General features: G+C 45.1%; 1 protein-coding gene across 3 annotated transcripts in view; it reads left to right on the top strand.

Moving 5' to 3' along the window:
* PGAP6 (post-GPI attachment to proteins 6) overlaps positions 1 to 18,594 on the top strand; it is a 960,879-nt gene that overhangs the window by 877,774 nt on the left and 64,511 nt on the right. The window lies entirely within an intron of this gene.

Here is an 18,594-nt window from a genome sequence, read left to right on the forward strand (position 1 = left end):
ATCCAAAGTTCTTACCAAAAGTTATATCACCGTTCCACCTAAACCAAACAGTGGAACTCCCAGTCTTTTTTCCACAACCAGACTCAGTAGCCGAAAGAGCCTTACATACGTTAGACATCAAAAGAGCACTAATGTATTACATTGATAGAACAAAACAATTTCGCAAGACAAAACACTTGTTTGTAGCCTTCCAAAAACCTCATGCAGGAAATCCAATATCCAAACAAGGCATTGCCAGATGGATAGTGAAATGTATTCAGACCTGCTATATTAAAGCAAAAAGAGATCTGCCTATTACGCCAAAGGCGCACTCCACTAGGAAGAAAGGAGCCACAATGGCCTTTCTAGGAAATATACCTATGACAGAAATCTGTAAGGCAGCCACATGGTCTACACCTCATGCATTCACAAAACATTACTGTGTAGATGAGTTAACAACACAACAAGCCACAGTAGGACAGGCTGTATTACGAACATTATTTCAGACAACTTCAACTCCTACAAGCTAAGCCACCGGTTTTGGGGAGATAACTGCTTACTAGTCTATGCACAGCATGTGTATCTGCAGCTACACATGCCATCGAACGGAAAATGTGACTTACCCAGTGTACATCTGTTCGTGGCATGAGATGCTGCAGATTCACATGCGCCCTCCCGCCTCCCCGGGAGCCTGTAACCGTTATAAGTTGATGAAACTTGTACATTTGTAAATTTGTAAATATATACTATTTTAATACACATTATGTACATACATAATCACTCCATTGCATGGGCACTTTTACTATATACACAACTCCTACCTCACCCTCTGCGGGGAAAACAATCTAAGATGGAGTCGACGCCCTTGCACAGTGGAGCCGAAAGGGAGGAGTCCCTCGGTCTCGTGACTCGAAAAGACTTCTTCGAAGAAAAACAACTCGTAACACTCCGAGCCCAACACTAGATGGCAGGATAATGCACAGCATGTGAATCTGCAGCGTCTCATGCCACGAACAGATGTACACTGGGTAAGTGACATTTTCCATATATGTGTCACATTTTAAATGTACAAAACCATAATAATTCACTAGTTATAGTTAGTTACCTCAAGTAACTATAATGCGTGCCCTAAGATAACTATAACTCACGCGTCCTCGTCATGCACTGCTAATTACGCCACAAATAGCAGCAATCATAACATCTTTAATAATATCACTGTAATATTTGCAGTAACATTTTTGACGAAAAAACTCTGCATGAAAGGGGCGCGAGTGATAGTTACCTTAGGGCACAATTTATAGTTACTTGAGATAACTCTAACTGGTGAATTTCTGTGGCTTTGTAAGTTTAAAATGTGAGCCTAACTATAACGTCCCTGTAACCTTTGTTTTTTTCAGTGTGTGTATATATATATATCAGATGTTTCTTTAAGCCTCCCAACCCTGCAGGGGTATAACACCTTGCTAGTTGAGCTACCAGCCATGAATATGCCCCCCCCCCCTCCCCCCCAACAACATCAAAGTACTGAAATCATTGCTCACTCAGGCTGTCTTGTTCATTCCAATGATTTTTTCACAGATCGTGATAACTGCACACAACCCATGATGTATTTTGGTTGCGAAGCAGCGTTGCCCACCTATGGGGCAATAGCGCCCTGCACTGTTTTTGTGAACAAACACAGACATGAAAATAGAACTGGTTTTGAAAGCAGATGCAAGCACCAGCTTGAAATGGAATGAGGTACATGCTCAGTAAGCACAATGTACAACCTGATTTCATCACATAATACGTACATGTCAAAAAGATTTATCCCAGTTGAAAACAAGGGATTTTCCCAATGGACAGCTTTATTTATCTACAGAACCATAGCTGAACACCCTAATCCTAAGAGACTACTGTTGGGGAAGCCTAACTCCTTTGGCATGAAAAAGATGTTTGGGGATGACCCTCACATAGAGTGGATATGTATCTTAGACCCACAATGTGTTTCCGAAAAATGTGATGCTTGGAACGGAATTGCCTCAAAGACACAAAAACACGTACAGAAACAATTGATGTTTTTCTTTCACATTAGTGAGCTTCTGTTGATGATTGATCATGAGGCTCAGCCTCTGCCCGTCTAGAATCTGGCATGAGCTCACATTTTCCTACTGTAGTGAGAAAAGGGAGCATGGCTCGTTAATAAAAGATATAGAATAGTGGCAGGCACACAACTGACCTAGATGGCATGCAAGCCGGGCAATGTATCCTTACTCACATCTCATTGGCAATATCTGTGCTACCTGTGACCCATAAATTATCAAAGATTGGACCTTCATTGAACAGCGTTCAACTGGACGTGGCAGGTGATTTATGTCTTCTCTCATCAGTGAAGCTGTCATTCCCCAAATTTTTATCTACAGACCCATTCACCACGTCTTCCTCAATCAGGAACGCCTTTCTTTGTGGATAACTTTATCATTGACAACACACTCCAGTTCCAAGGTCTACACCATTGTCTAGAGACACTGTTTAAAACTGAAAGAAATGCTGAAGGATGGTTTGCCTATAGAGGGTCTAGCAGTTTTGATCTCAGACGAACCAAAGAATCACAGATCTTTCTCTGGTATGGTGTACTCTTAATAATATAGTAGTAATTCTAGATTCTAATATTCTAATGAATATGCTCTAAGACCATGCAGACCTTTTCAGTGAAAGCTTTTAATTAATGATATGTCTCTAATATCTCTGCATTGCTTGTGGTTCTTCTGGATTTCCTGAATTCACAACATAGGAGGCATTGCCTAAAAAGGCAGTTGTCAGATCAAATAACCTGTGCTTAAGCTGCTTGATCTGGGGAATTTACTCCAAGGACTCTGGAAATCCACCCACCCACTATTTCTATCATGCATGAGTTTGATGGGGATAAGTCTGAGATGGAAGAGAAAGATCTGGATGAGAATGACAGTCGGGATGGCACACTCTAAACAAGGAAGCAGCTATGTTTGCGTTACAGTCGTGTATGATTTCATGAATAAGTCATGCAAAACTGTGATTTATATGCCAAGCATTTGAGAATGCTTGTCATAGCGAAGACCATGTCTATAGCAAAGGTCACTGTATGGAGGTGTGAAACCAAGTATAATTTATCAGAATCTATTACTAATGGATCAGATAAATCGGATTCACTGGAAAAACATGACTTTGAACTGATCAACAGAATTAAGTACTACATTAGTTAAGGAACGTATATCTCAAGACTGTTGGTGCAGCATGTCAAAACTTCTAAGTTGCTTTGCACTATTGCTAGGAGTGATGACATTACAGAATGACTGTATAGATGAGACCAGTGGCCTTCTGTACATGGCCTAGATGTTTGTCAGTGGAAACCGGCTCATTTATTTTGTTTGCTGATTGCCTGGATATGTACAGTTACAGGCATGAACTTGTTTCATCAGATCAGCTAGTTAGTGGCACAAGCACTATATCATCTTTGACCATGACCATACGATTCCAGCTGAGTTCAAGGCATAGTTCACTAATTCATGGCTGTTGACCATCTAATGTTAGCACATTGATGGCTAGACATAATCCACCTTTATCAGCTCATACTTGTAATGTTGAGCAAATAAATTCCGTACTATCTTTTATGTTAAAAGGGCTTTCATTAACACACTTCATACCTTAAGTGATTCGAATGCAATTTCTATATTCTTGTTTCTATGGGCCAGATGTATGAAATATTTTTGCACTCTCAAACGGTGCGAATCGGTAAATTCGGCCGTTTGCGAGTGCAAAACGTTGTCTGCGAAGCATGAAAGTCAATCGCAGACCAAAAATAAGAATTTGCAAAATTAGCGATTTTTTGCATTGCGACCTTGTTTTGCGAGTCGCATTTTGCGATTCGGTATTTCCAGGAGGAAATTGCGAGGTGCAAAATGCGAATCGCAAAATCCCAATCGCAAATAGATGCATCAAAAAATCGCAATTAGCGATTATTCGCAGAATGGCATTTTGCACATGCAAAATACCACTAAGTGAAAGCAGGTGGTAACCATGTGCAACCTATATAAAGAGGCCCAGAATGCCTCAGACTCTTTTCCACAATGGCTGCACTCTACGTCATGGCAAGGAGGATGAGGATCCTGGCAGGTTTGAGGAGAGGGAGGAGGAGACAGGAGCGCATTTTCAGAGTGCGCATTACACTTTTTGACCTGACAGAGGAGGAAATATATGAAAGGTATAGGTTGAACTCAGCCATGATTCTTGATCTGATAGCTGAGCTACAACCCATACTGCAGCGCAGAACACCAAGGACCCATAGCATACCCACCCATGTGCAGGTATTATGCTCCTTACACCTACTCGCCTCAGGGAGCTATCAAGGGGTCATAGCAGCGACTGGGGGGGTGTCACAGAGCACCCTCTCCAGATTTTTCAATGCATTTATCAACGCCATGCTAAGCAAACTCCAACAGTACATCAGATTCCCCCCCACACCCCACAGGAAATACAGCAGACAAAAATTGAGTTTTATGAGATAGCACAGTTCCCCCACGTCCTAGGTGCCATAGATGGCACACGTGGCAATATGTCCGCCATCTGTCACAGAGCATGTGTACCGCAACCGTAAACACCAACATTCCATGAATATACAGGTGATATGCAATGCCTCCTATATCATAACTGATCTCGTGGCCAGGTACCCAGGGAGCACACATGATTCATACATCTTTCGTCACAGCGGCATTCACACAAGACTGCTAGCTGGGGAGTTTGGTGAAGGATATCTACTAGGTAATGTCACTCTTTACACTGGCGCATAGATAACAAACCCATGTCAGATGGCTGAGGTACTCATCAAACCTTCTGTCCCTTCCAGGAGACAGTGCCTACGCAGTGCGCACCTACATGATGACGCTCTACCTCAATCCCACAACACCGGCAGAACGGAGATACAATGCAGCACACAGGGCAACCCGCAACGTGGTGGAGCACACATTTGGCCTCCTGAAGAGTCGCTTCCGTTGCCTCCACAAGAGTGGAGGGGCACTACAGTACAGTTCAGAAACCACATGTAGAATAGTGGCTACTTGTGCAATCTTGCACAATATAGCTACAACCAGGGGCATACCTATAGAAATCAGTGACACTGAATCAGATGACGATCCCATATCACCTCTACAGCCAGCAGACAGGACCAGTGCAGCAGAGGGAAGGCAAAGGCGTGCTGACATCACACACAACCATTTCAGACGTGAGTATGAATGACAAAACTCCACTGACAACTGTACCTGTAGTGATAGAAATTTATTAACTTACGTCAGTTAATGAATGGTGAAAAATGAAGTCAACAGGTGAATTAAAAAAACTAAAAGTAACAAAAGAACTGAGTCCCACACTATTACATCATAGTGGGAACACCAGTGTCAATGCGGCAACAGTCACTTCCTCCTCCCACGCACACCACTGGGGTGCCCAGTTGACTCTCTGGCACCCTGAATGTCACCCTCAGTGGCAGTGCTGCGCCTGGCACTGCGCCGTCTGGTGTCTGATGCAGGTACTGCCACACTACTAAGGCTCGAACTGTCCTCAGTGTCCCCCAAGACTACCTCACTGGGAGTGGCCGATCTCTGTCCCATGACTAGTTCAATTACATTAGTGATTTGTACAAGGCCCTGGACCACATCCCTGGTGGTGTGTGCAGCCTCCACTTGGGCCGCCACAGCGCGATGAGTGCTGTGGAGTTTGCCATCCTGTTTGAGGACCTGCAGTAGTTTGCAAACATGGTTCTGAAGCGGTGTTCATGTCTGCGTCGGCTCACCCTTTCGTGGCGCAGCTCCTCACACAGATCACGCACTGCACTGGTAAGCTCCCTAGTGTCCTGAGAGGCCTGCACCTGTCCCTCCCTCAGCTAGGTGATATTGCTGTTCAGGGTGTCAAGTCGGCGATGCAGGCCCATCATATGTCTATTGTGGACTCTCAGGTTCCTGTCCAGACTCAATATTCTCCTGTTTTGCAGGCGCTGTTGCTGCAACATAGCAGCCTCAAGTCCCCAGAACAAGGATGGACCCTCACCTGCCTCCTGCGGTTTCTGCTGGGACACTGTGACACTTCTGCAGTGTGCTGCATGACCCCTGTCCTCCGGTATCTGGCTGCGCCTATCTGGTGCAGACGATGTGCTTGGCCCCTCCTGCTGCACATCGGAGTCGCCACTGAGGTCTGGCAGTGGCAATGGCCTGGGCCTGCGGCGCACAGTGGAGATGTTGACGGACCCACTGGTGTTGGTGTCAGAGGGCTGCTGTGTGTCCATCTCCCCTACACACAGAATTTCTGTGGCTGCTGGGCCAGGCCCACCTGCAACAACAATATGCAGCATGTCAGTTCTGTATGTTACCTTCTCTGTCCAAAAATGGCAGTAAAGCTACAGGTAATGCTCTACATGGTGTAGTGTGTGTTGTGTTACCTTGGGTGTCACTATGCTTGCTTACATTGTCATGCTACTGTCTGTACTAGTTTGTGGACCACAACTCCCATAATGCATTGTTGTGATGCTTCTAAGATGTGGACTGGACTACTTCACATTACATGCTAATTCCGAAGGGGCTTTTATGCATGCACATATTGGGTTCACACGACAACATTGCACTTACCTTGGCTGGTACTCGGTTGAGCAGAGGTGTCGATATCTGTGACCCCTGTCACTGCTTCCGGAAGGAGTGCCGATTCCACCAGGTCCTCCAGTGATGTGGCAGGTGGCTCGGTTGGTGGTCCTCCACCTGTGCCCCTGGCCTCTGCAAGTCTCCTTGCCACCCTCTCCTTTGCCCGGGACCGCGTGTCGTACCACTGTTTCTTAATCTCCTCAATGGAGCGCTGTGCCACTCCAATGGGCAGATTTTACCCTGGATCTCAAGCCATAGCCTTCTCTTCTCGCTCGCAGGAACCTGGAGTGATGATTTACCAAACAGGCGGTCATGGCTCCTCACAACCTCTTCTGTTAGTACCTCCAGCTCCTGTTCACTCTACTTGAGTTTGCGCTTCCTCTCCTGCTTCTCCTGTGATGTACCTTGGGGCTCCATTGTGGCTCAGGTGATGCTGCTCCTTCAGAGGGCTGCTCAGTGTGGCTGGGCTGCTCTCACTCAGGATGCTGGTTTGGGTGTGGCACCTGAAACTGCCTGGGATGACTCATTTCCTGCTGGTGATGTCATCGGGCTCCTCCAGGTGTGCATTCTCGAACTTTCTCGCATTTTGCGATTTTTTTTTACCGAATCGCAAAAAAATCGCAATTTGCGAGAATGCAAATTGCGATTCGGTATATGGGCCACGCAAACCACAAATAGCGATTTTTAAGAAATCGCTAATTCCGAATCGCAATTTTGTTACATGGCCAATTGCGACTCGGAAATAACGATTTCTTAATAATCGCATTTTGCGATTCGCAGACCCCAGTTTTCATACATATGGCCCTATATTCTTGTACATAGTTTATAGTTGTTTTAGCTATTCATCCTAAAGCTGTTGATCTGGGTTGCTCTGTGACTCAATTTTATAAAATATTAAATTATGTATTGTTTGTTATTCTGAAACTACATTTCATTTTAGAAAATAGGTTCACCTATTTTTACATAATTCTAAGAGGTGCTGCATAATGACTGTCAAGACCATGCAGAGTGTGTCCAAACTATAACTGAAGGATGTTCTGTAGTTAGATGTCTTTGGACAAAGTGTATCGCTACTGATGCGGCTACAGTGAAATCTTCTAGTGTGGTGGCCACCACAGTAATGCATGACAAACAAATGGAAAAGTAGATGTTTTAGGTCCTGGAGTTATAGCCACTGGTTAAGAAGAAGGAAGCAACTATAAGTCCATCTAAAAAAAACAATGGCCATGTGATATAGTTGGTAGTGGATATTGCAGAAAGAGGTTTTAGTCAAATTAATAACAAGCACACCACTAGATTCTTCAACTCAATACACTTAACAAGAGTATGCTGTTTCCAAGAATTAGATTTATAGACATGATACAACCAGATTTTCAATTATGTGGATGATTGCTACAGTAATTGTGGGCAGAACTGAAGCTGCAACGGATAGGGGTTCTGTTTGGCCGTAAGCACAGATACTGCTCAGGGCTCACTCAAATAATTCCTCCTTTTTCTTTGAACTCAGCTGTAAAGAAGGGTCTCCAGACATCAAGAGAGTATTTGTGGCAAACGTTTGACTAATGAATGCCCATCATTGAAAGCAGCAGACATGCACTGAAATTCATCAAAACGACTTCCCCAAGCCATTCAAGAAAATATAAGACAAACATCTACAGTTTGTAAAGTACAGTCTTGTCATTCTATTGGAGGACACAGGAGCAAAGGTGTGGAGACATCAAAGATAACCAAATGATGTGTTTCAAAGTGTGTATGTGTTTCCAACAGTGCCATTCGCTTCATGAATTATTACAGACATACAAATGGAACCATGCAAGTTCTTCTCATTGGACAGTTTTGAGCGAGGCAGATGTGGAACAGTCAAATTGATTACCACAAATTCATGATCTTCTCTGGTCTTCCAGTGGGTCAAGGAGGGTGATATGACACAGCAGCCAAGGTTCATATAGGTGCACTTGCTGCCACCCAAAGGCAAGACCCCTACCTATTCAAGTTGGGTTATACATGCAAGTTATTTTACGTAAAACTGAATATATTCTGTGTGTGGAGTTTCCAGAAAGGGACTCCGCCCATCTACAGGACCAATGTATTTTTCTGTGTGCTTTAACAGGCAGACTGCATCACACGTGGCAGCCTCCTCCACGTTGAGGAGGCAAGAAAACAAGCATTCTCTGTTTTTGGAATTAGTCAAAACAGACTAATGAAAAGCCACTTTGGAGACATTTCTTGAACTGGTAGAGTTTGCATTCTTTGGAACTGAACATATTTTTAGAAAAACTATAAACTTTATATACTCAGCAGCATAGGTCTTTGCAAGGCAGCCTTTCTATTTTTAGTAACTTCAGCCACACATCTGGGTAATCTCCCAGGCTCTTTCTATTAAGAAACAACACCTTTCTCTTTGACTTAATTAGCCCTGTTTATTTAAAAGCTTTAGGGCTTGCCAAAATGTATAATCTCTCTGATTATGGGAGGCGTGTTCACCCTAAGTTTTTTAAACATATTAAAGTATGTCATCTATGTATAGGGGTGCCAAAAAGGAACGTCCACTTAACAAGATCCCCCTAAATGAGTGGTACTCTTTGAGCATGTGCACCAGAGGCTCAAGTGCAATTTGAAGTATTAATGGCAACAAGAGGCATCCCTCTCTTGTGCTTCTCGATATCTTGAATTTTTTAGAAGTGCAGTTATTTACTCTGACCCTCGAAGTTAGTGTTAAATAGCAGTTTAACGCATTGCACTACACTTGTCCCTAGTCCCAGGCAGGGAAGCTTTGTAAACATGCACGACTGTTCCAAAAACTCAGTTGCCTTTTTGACATCCAAGAACATGTCCTACACTTGTATTTCGGAATTGAGCTAGTGGATAATTCTTAAAATTGTGCTTAGTTTATGTGATGTAGAGCATCGAGGAATAAAGTCGACGTGATCTTGAAGTGCCAGGCATGTAAGGTAGTAGACAACTTTCAATAATCCTAGCTAGTATTTTAGTGTCATCATTAAGAAGAGACAAGGGTCTATGTGAAGCACAATCAGATGAATGTTTACCAGGTTTTGGAAAGTCATGAATGAGTGCTTCTCACGGTGTGACCGGGAGTTCACCCTTGAAAAATACTTGACCATACATCTTCAGCATTTGGGGTGCTAACAGAGCAATATACTTGTTATATAGGTCGTCCATCAAGCCAGCACCACAGGGGCCTTACTTCTAGCCATGTCACAGACAGCAAATGTTATCTCAGTCAGTTTAATTGAGAACCAGCAGTTCATTTTTCATGGTGCTCCAATCAAGCAGTATTGCCCCATTCTAGAAACGTTTTCGTATCCACATGAGATCCCCCAGTTTTTGTTAAGTACAGATGGGTATAAAAAGTAGTGAAGGCCACTAAAATGTCCTGGTTTGTTTATACAGTGTTTCCTGCATCTGTTGCTTGCTCTCATTCTTTATACTGTCATATTTCTCTAGCAAATTAACCTTCCTTTACGCCATTTCTTGAAATTCCAGTAATAATTTTGTATATGAGTCATGCATTCCCCACTCCCCAACCATAAGCATTCCTCTGCCAGCAATCAAATCTCATTTTTGGTACAGAGATGTATGTTTACATTTCAGCACCCAGTATTGCTTGAACACACTGATCTCACTGGTACTGGCCTTAAAGGCTTCCTAGTCTCCTAAATCATACCTGGGTTAGGGACTTACTTAATATACATCTCAAAATATTAACTAATGGCCTGGCACATCTTAAATTTGAAAGTCGCATCAATTAGCACCTCAGATGACAGGCCCTGTACTTCTCTGAGTGTGAGAGCTCCAATGGGAGCATCATCACCTACAGTGGTCAGGTAATATGTGAGGAGAAAATATGTATGTAATCCAAACAGAAGCATCCATAGAGATCAATCAGAAGTTGATCCAGGATGTTGCAACATATACTATTAAATTGTACATAGAATTGTGTGTGGTTGGGTTCGTAAGGGGTAAGTTATGATGCAGAATCAGACCACCTAGAGCTTTAGATGCGTATCACAAAATATCTTACACAAATTACTGTGTGGACTTCTAGCTTGTAAAAAACCTTTAAAACCCAGTTGAAAAAGCTGCGATCTGTCTTAAGAACAAGCATATTTAACATTTTTTCATGAGCATTCCATTAACCACCCATGATTAATGAAATCCATCTAGTTAGTCATTGAGTATTTTGATGGGTTAGAACTAAACATCCTTGTGTATCAATATTTTGCTACTTCCCTCGAGTAGGTGCTAAATGAGGAAACGTATTCTTGTATACCCCACCCTTGATGTACTTTTTCTCCAACCTGGGGGCAAGGAGGGTCTCTTGTAGTATTAAAATCAATCTGTTAAGTCTGTTGAGGTATGTTAACACTCACCTGGCCTTATTATTTTCATTCAGACTTTTGATGTTCCAGGTAGCTATCTGTTTTCTAAAGGTACAATGTACCCTATCCATTCACTTAACTTTAGTATTTCAAATCTTGTACCAGATTCTGCTTTACTATGAACTCTGGTACAGTGTCCCCATGTCTACTCAATTCACAAATCTACCACTGAAAGACAGCTTCGACTACTAATTTCAAATCGTTCAAACAGTGTAACATGAATTATATCTGTCTCCCCACTGTGACCTTCAACTTGGACAGCAAGATCCCTTTTCTGATACATAAAACATTGCATAGATAACTCAGTTGTGCTCTGCCCTTGGGTTCAAGGATGGCCCAACACCCCTGATATTCCTCATATATGGTTATTGTATCTAACTGACCCCTGCATTAATGTTAATTTTACTTCTACATCACATGTGGAGGTACACACTAACGGGGGAAGGTTCTGATAATCTTTAATAGACAATCAATAGGTCCTAAAAGATGCCTGGTTTCAGTTACATTACGAGCTCTTTGCAGACCATATCTCTTCATTTATCATCATTGGCAAGGAAACATTCCATTGAATTGATGCCTGCTTGCCCAAGAATATGATGTCTTCAACCATCTCTTTACAGTTTTGCCCTGGCAGACTTAAGGGTCTCTTTAGGATGGGGCCGTGGCTTGGTGCTGCAAGATGGCAGATGCTCAGTAAACAAACTCCCAGCCTGGCCTGCTAAATCCTGCACCAGTCGGAGGTCAGGACTAGACCTCTCGGTGAGTTGATCTGTAGTGCATATTCCTGGGCCACCTACTTAGGAGGTGGTCCTGTTAGTGTACTCAGACTCTGTGTCAGTGTGCTTCTTCCCGTAGCCTGCTCTCCTGTCACAGTCATTGCTTGGCCAAAGAATCTCTGTTTAAGCAGTGGCACACACAGCAGGCAGCTTCAGCCTTGCAGCCCAGACTCTGTGCCACCCATCTGCACCCCACCATTGAAGCAGTATGGTGTTGTCCTTTGGGAGGAGGGGGGAAGCAGCACCCTTGCAGATGTGATTGGGCCTCCTGTGTGCCACCTTCTTTTACTGGCACTTGCCAGGGCCGATTACTCCTGTGGGGCCACATGGACTGGGAGTTCCAAGCCTCCATGCTTGAATTCTGGGCCTGCTTCCCTATGCCTGCTGTGGATACTGTGCCATCTAATCAAAAGATGCATTGCCTCTTCCTGTGGAACATGGGGGCAAGGCTGGTCCCGACCAAGTCATGCATCTACCATCTGGTCAGAGGCGCCATGGTTATTTAGCCTCTGCCAATCCTAAAAGGACTGTGCTTTCTCTCTACACAGAACTTGCTCCCTGAAAATTCTTCTGCCCCCAACAGACCTCTGATTGACATTGCTGGGGTATGAATCCTGCAGCTCCTACATACTGTCATTGGTCCCCCTCAGGTGCAGTGGCCCTTAATAAGGACTAAGACTGTACGTACTTGGCCACCAGGGTACATCAGTGGCCACCTACCTTTCTGTCAATTTACCAGAAATAGAGACTGCTCATGCCTCCCCTGTCTGTTGCTGAGATTTCTGTGGAACCAGGTCTGAGGGTCCTCTGCGGATGGTTACAGAGGATCTCTTTGGTGGTGCTTTTAGTGACTGGCCTGTCCACAGCTTCATGCTGCTCCGGTCGGAGGGGTGCTAAAGGAACCTTCTCTGGACTCCCAATACTCCACTGATACCCCACATGGAGATACTCGGAGCTAGAAAGCCTCTTCCCTTGGCTGCAGTTTCCACCATGACGCTTGAGGGAGCAATGCAGCACACTGCGGACTGAAAATGAATACCCTTGTCACAGGGAAACCTGATCTGATCCTCCAGGCCATTGCGGATACCTGACCAGCCCTGTAGAGTAAAAGGGACTCGGGGGCAATCAAGGTGGGACTACTATGGGATGATCAATGTAAACTGTCAGAACGAGTGAAGAAAAAGAACACATCCATGCAAGGCCTCTTTGACAAGGTTCATATTCTGTCTTTCTGTCTTTTAATATCTCTTGTCTCCAGGGTTATTTTTCGTGGTTCACCTTGCACTGCTAGTGCTTTGGTGCTGATGTTCTCTTTGATGGTCTGGGCAGGGTGACGGCCTGGAGCATGAGCTTTGTGGCCTGGCTAGAGCGTGGCCGGTTGACATGGTCAATATGACTGAATCTGGACTGGGCAGGGGCTGTCTACCTCCATCACAGAAGTTATGGTTCAATCAGGCAAGCCCCACCAGGCCACCTTTCCACACCTTAGCCTGTTTGTGACAGCTTTGCCTCTTTTAGGTTCTAGGCACCCCCGAAGAAATTGCAGTTAATGGTTGTTACTAGTTTATTTGGGCCGGCACATGTTGAACTAGTTGGGGAACTCACTTGTGCTGATGAGTAAGGACGTTATCAAAGACAAGTCTGGCCTTTATTCATTTGTCCCAGATGTATGGGAAGAACTCCAGAGGAGAAGCCTAGGGATAGTCTTGGCCTCCATCCCATGCCACTATATCCTGGCGGTGCCACTCCCCCAACACTTTTCATTTGTCATACTATGTCTTAGTTTAATTTGCTGTCATGGAATGTACATGGTATGAATTGAGCCAAGAAGTGCTACAACCTTTATGCTTTCCTTAAGCATTGAAGCACTTGTGTCACTTTTCTGCAAGAGACAAACTTGGTAGAGAGTGAGAGGTTCAGGCTTTAAAAGCGCTGGAGGGGCTAGTGTTACTGCATTGACTACTATAGCTGTGCTAGGGGTGTAATATTCTTTTTTAAGCCCACAGTCCCTTTTAAATGCCTCAAAGCAGTTATAAATGACGATTGAAGATGTGTTCTTGCTCAAGGGCTATTAAATAGTATCACAGTCATACTGAGTATCATTTAATCGCCACAAAAGGCCAGCCTCAGTTCTTAGCAAAACTCTCAGCCCAACTCCTTCAACGGTCCCACCTCCCTTGGATCATAGGAGGCAATTTCAACAGTTTGTTGGATATTCATTTGGACCGATCTCAGACCACCACTGCCTCATCCAGCTCCGACTCTCAGTACTGAATATCTGGCTCAGGGGATCTCTCATTAATCCCCACTAAGTGTTTGGAGGGCTTGTCATTCTACTGCTAGAGAATATTCTGTTTATTCTCCCACCCACAACCTTCATGTCCCATTGGACCGCTTTAATTGTCCTGCAGCCATTCAACTTCTGGTTTCCAATATGGAGTATATTGGTAAGACCATCTGGATCACTGCCCCTTACTGCTCCAACTCACATGGGGCGGTTACATCTTATCAGTCCTGATCTGGAAACTACAACTATCTGCTTTGGAAGACACTGCCTTTTGTGAGCAAATCTGGGAGTCCAAAGTACACTAATTTGTGTGAAACAGCAGTTCATCTTCCACCCGCCTTGTTGAATGGGACACGTTCAAGACCGTGCTGATGGGGCAGTGAATATGTCAGTATATGGGCCCCAAAACATAAAATAATAGAGCAACAACTAGGGAAACTTGAACACTCCCTTAGAGACCTTCAGTGAGCAAGTCTTGCTAACAGCGGGTCCAAAGCTGTACTTCTCACTGCTAGGGAACAGAACTTGTAGCTTATTGAATCGCTGTAATGAATAGATTCAAAGACACATGGCTTAAACACATGCTGAGGACGACAAATCAAGGAGATTACTTGCATGGATATTCAAGCAAGATGTGGTAAAACATCCCATCTCTGCCATCCATCTTTCCCCAGACAACATTTCACACAAGCAAACAGCTATCCACTCTGCCTTTTGCTCCTATTACTTTGCCTTGTACGGTCTTAACATCTCCTCCTCGCAGTTCCACATTCCTGAGTTCTTGGACAGGTTCATCTTTCCTGTTGTATCTGCTGAACACAGGGAATCGCTGGAGAGTACAATCACAGAGCAGGAGGTTCACTGTTCCATTAGCTACTTTGTAACCTGTAAATCTTCTGGTTTAGCGACCTTCTGATCAAAATGTATAGCACCTATATGGATCTCTTGGTCCAAGGCTGGGTGACTTATACAACTCCATTTGAAGGGATAGGCACTAATCTCTTCAATGCAGGATGCCCTCATGGTTTCCCTTTATAAAGAAGAACGCTACCTTATGAACATCTCATGTTACAGGCCCTTAGCCATCCTCAATGATGACTACAGGATCCACAGTAAAATTCTTGTTGGTGGTTATCCTGACTTGTTCCACCCTGACCTGCTGGGCTTTATTCCCAGCAGGTCCATGTCCCTCAATATACATTGCCTCCACATATGATTAGAAGAGGTGCGACAAAGTAGCACTTTGCTGCCTGTCTAGTTTTAGACTTGGAAAAAGCTTTTGACATGTTAGACTGGGACTGTATGTTTGCTGTGCTACGGACGGTGTGGCTAGGCTGCGTGATCTAACAATTCATTAGATTGTTGTACACAAATCTATCAGCCAGAGTATGAATTGACCAGCTTAACTCTCACTCCTTTCCTATAAAGAGAGGAAGGCAGCAGGGATGCCCACTCTTGACGCTTCTGTTCATGATAGCAATAGAGTTCTTCTTTGGCAGTTGGGCCGAGATTGGAGCATCACGTCGAATTATCAGACCCATATTGTGTCTCTTTATTCCAAAGATGTAGTGTTATACTTTAAAGGCATGTGTAAGGATGTGTCAGCAGTGGTTAGAGTACTAAGAGCCTTCAAGGCAGCCTATGTATTAATTGGTTGAAATCCTGTCTGTTCCTTCTGAGTCCCAATTGCCCCACACACTAGATAGTAGTGGATAGGTATTGGTTATCTTGAGAGCCTTCGTCCTCGGTACCTGGGTTGGAATTTCCACAGTACGGGTCGGAGAGAGCAGCGGGTGGAGTGCAGAGCAGCAGCAGAGTGAGAAGTGGACAATGAACCGCGTGCAGGGAACAGTAAGCGGGGCGTGACTCAAGGGTGCAAGGCACCCAACTCCCATTGGCCATATCCGTGACCCGCAAAACAAAGTCCAGATACTCGACACCTGATACTCGGCGATTGTGTGGAATGGCAAATGTGGGCACACTGAACTACCTCGGACGGCCCAGGCACTGAAGCAGAAGGTAGCAGGGCTGCGGCAGGATCGCTGCTCCACATCGGATTATACCCCCACTCACATCACTCATTTGCCATTTGGTTGTGTTGCTGCCCTGCACCATCCATCGACTGCTGAGACTGCTCCTTGCCTCCCCCTATCCCCCCCCCCCCCCCCCCCCCCACCTTTGGACCTAAGGAACTGAACAGACCAATTAGACCAGGCAGGGCCAAGCTGGATTGTGGGGGCTGCTCTCAGCCAACCCGTGGACTACCTGGAGTGCAAAGTTTGCAGTGCAGGACGTGGCAGGAGCAGGGAAAAGCCCAGCATCAGCAGAACCAGGAACTCTAGCAGCAAGCAGCCTTACCAAAGATCTTTAACTAAACCAATCAAGTCAAAGTTGTCAGGATGCTGAGATCTCATTTAGGGCTCACTCCGGGCACAGGCCAGATCCAGACAAATTCACCCCTCGCCTGTCACCCTCAGATTTGAGGAAGGCCCAGAGAGCTCTGAGTTGGTGAGCTTGCAGGAGATAGACACAACGAGACACCACAAGGGTGGCACAAGCAGCAAAGTGAATTTTAGTGCTGTTCTGTACGGAGAGAAGAGAGGAGGTTAGTTCCACCTCACCTGGTAGAACCCCTTGACCGTAAAAGCGGCCTGGCCAGGTGCAGCTTGCGACCAGGGGTGTGCTCCTGCCCCTTCACAAGGCACTCCTACGTTCCCGTCTCCTTCAGCTGTCTGACGCCACCAAGGAACGTTTCAAAATCAACTGAATCAGCACCATCAGCAGCCTCTGACCATCAAGACCCTGCAACTTCACTGGCAGACCCTGCAACTTCAACTTGACCAGCGCCTCAGCCCCGTTTGTTCCTGCACAGACTCGCTCAGTGCTAAATTAGCTTCGGTCCAACCTGACTTAGTCCTTTAATATGCGATCTGACAAGACCAGGGACACCCCTCCATCATATGGCAGAAAAAGAAAACAGATTCGGCTAGATGGACTAGGGCCACAGAAGAACCTACTGATGCTATAGTTACACCATTGTCCCCGTTACCCATTACAAGAACGGACAGTGTGGCAATCCCAGCAGCTTTGGCCAAGTCTGATTCAGGTATTCTTAACGAACAAATGTCAATCTAAAGTAGACGGCAAGTTCTTTTTCCTCAAAGACCCGGTGTCTGCAGTTTAGAAAGCTAACTCAAACATTACAGTTTTACCATCTCCATTGGAACCAACAATCATCAGCCAAACAGCTGCCTGTGGATTGGCCCAAGTTGCATCACTACATCCAGTAGCTAGCAGCTCTACATTGAGAACTCAAGTAGCCCATGGTGCACAGGCAACCTCAGCTCCAACAACTGATGGAAAGCAGCTTGACAGATCCACCATCTGCGGCAGGGAGACCGCGCACACTCAACGTGCACCACAAAATTCGAAATCCACGGAGGCTTGGAGTCACCCTCTTGTGCAGCCAGGCAATCAATATGGAGACAGCGACTCTTTCAACTGCCCCTTTTACCATTGCACAAGTTCACTCAAATGCCCATGTGGCATAGACCCTATCTACAATTTCTGTGAGTGAAGCTGGAGACTTGGCGGACGACTCACTGCTACTAATAGAAACCATCGATCTCCAGTCATAGGTCCCATCCCTTCAGCAGCTAACAACTTCCAACCAAACCAAGTCCACCCTAAGACACATGCAGCCGCCTTTTGCCATTTCCAGGGGCCTGTTCAAACAACATTTGTTCTAGTCAAGACTTGACACCCCAAGCATCATCAGTCTCCCTCACAAGGCCTCACAACCTAGTCATGCCTAGGCAGAATTCATCTTGGCAGTCCAGTAATCCAAGAACCCTTAGGGGACAAGGCCCTACAGATTCCTTCCTCTCTCACCTCCATGGAGTAGGAAGCCATGATATCTATGTACGATGACAGTGAGCAGAATCACACAAATTCTACCCCGCGCTCGCCCGAGGTAATCTTTACGCACTCCATAGAAAGGGCCAGTAGGCCTTACAGCGTTCCTACAGAGCTGATTTTAACAGAGGTTTGGGGAGCCTTATTAGATTCCCTCCAGTTGAGCGTCAAAGCCCTTATAGTCCATAAAAATGGACACTCAAATTAAGCTATTAAACACGCTGGCAGTCTTCACGTGTGGAATTGATGCAAAAATCGGTAACCTAAACAATTTAATAATTAAAGCCCAACGGCCGAAGCCTGAAGACTGACAGGCCCCTGTGCCTGTTCCCCAATTTTGGACAAGCTAGGGACTCCTCCAGACATATTAAACAACATCCTTAAGGATTTAAAAAGCACCTTGATGCAGCAAGCTTCAGCAAGCAACATTGTTACTGACGGTGCCAGCAGTACACATCATTTGCCATCCCAACCGGAGTACTCCCCTCACACAAGTCCCCAAGGAGCGCACCTGGGGCCTCCCGTGCAAGGAACGCAGCAGTCTGCGGTCATTCCGCAATAGGCAGAATTCATGGATGCAGTGCCACAGCTTTGTT

The sequence above is a fragment of the Pleurodeles waltl genome, chromosome 10 (assembly GCF_031143425.1).
Source record: "Pleurodeles waltl isolate 20211129_DDA chromosome 10, aPleWal1.hap1.20221129, whole genome shotgun sequence".
Classification (NCBI taxonomy): Eukaryota; Metazoa; Chordata; class Amphibia; order Caudata; family Salamandridae; genus Pleurodeles; species Pleurodeles waltl.